The 1,113-nt window shown below is 66.2% G+C and overlaps 1 protein-coding gene across 1 annotated transcript in view; it reads right to left on the bottom strand.

Moving 5' to 3' along the window:
* The window catches only part of LOC119588665, a gene marked incomplete in the record, with an annotated part of 53,301 nt that overhangs the window by 13,584 nt on the left and 38,604 nt on the right, over positions 1-1,113 (bottom strand).

The raw sequence follows: 1,113 nt of genomic DNA, 5'->3' as shown, positions 1-1,113 counted from the left end.
CGCGCGCGCGCGCGCCCTGGGATCAAGGGCAAGGAGGCTTGCGCGTGTGACTTATCGTTTCATCCTCGAATGAGTAACAAGACCCGCATCAGGATCAGCGGCTCACCTCGTTTTCCTTGTTCCGGTACGACAGGAGCATCCGGTGGCTAAACGACGCGCCTTCGTGAGCGGCCTGCAGGCGGCCGGGCCCCCGCAGGAGGCCTCCGCCGTCGCCGTCCACCAGGTGGAGATTCCCCAGCGACTGCGAGGCCTTGATGGCATTGTGGGGCGGCGTCGTGATCCAGGGTATGTGGTCCTGGCCGCCCTGGGGGCCGTTGTACGACCCCAAGGAAGAGTCGTACACACTGGACGGGGACAGGTAGCACTTGTGGCTCATGTAGGAGTCGTCGAGGAAGGAGTCTTCATTACAAATCGTCTCAGACGAAGGCGTGGGCGTCACGTCTGCCGAGTCCGTCCCCGAGCCGAGGTTTCTGGACGCCTCGCGGTGGCTCGGGTTCCTCGGCAGCACGAGGGGCGTCGACGACATTTGCGGAAGGGGCTCCTGAAGGGGAGTGTCGTTCTTGCGGCGCAGAGGGCGCGGCCGCGGGTAACGGAAGCCAGCAATAGGTGTGGTGAAGGTGGGGAAGACGGTCCGAGGGGCGGGCTTCGGCTTAATGAGGGCGGAGCAAGACTGGGAGGTGCCGAGGGGAACGAAGCTGCGCTTCGCGGGGGGCGGACTGGTCGCGCTACAGACGGCACCCTCTTCCGGCGCTTCCACGATTACCCTTTGGGGGGGTGGCTGGCTTTCGGAACTGTTCGCCAGGCCCTCCCCGAGGCACTGTCGCGCCCTCGCTCGCATATGTCCTTGGAGGCTTCGGCGGGGCCACGCCCGAAGTCGGCGTCCCGCGAGCGCCAGTCAAGCCCGCAGGTGACACGTTTTCGTGCGACTGGCTCATGTGCGTTCCCTGTCGGCAGCGCCCTCCATCACGCGAGCTCGCCATGGCCGAGTGACTGACACTTCGGTTGTACACTCGCGGAGGTCCCATGGCAGCTCCTGCCTCGCGCCCCGCGTCGTCCAGGCGCTGCACTTTGTTGGGCAAGTGCTGGGCGGTCGCCGTCGGGCCAGCGGCGGCT

Source organism: Penaeus monodon, chromosome 24, assembly GCF_015228065.2.
Source record: "Penaeus monodon isolate SGIC_2016 chromosome 24, NSTDA_Pmon_1, whole genome shotgun sequence".
Lineage (NCBI taxonomy): Eukaryota > Metazoa > Arthropoda > Malacostraca > Decapoda > Penaeidae > Penaeus > Penaeus monodon.
This window is presented reverse-complemented; position numbering and strand designations above follow the sequence as displayed.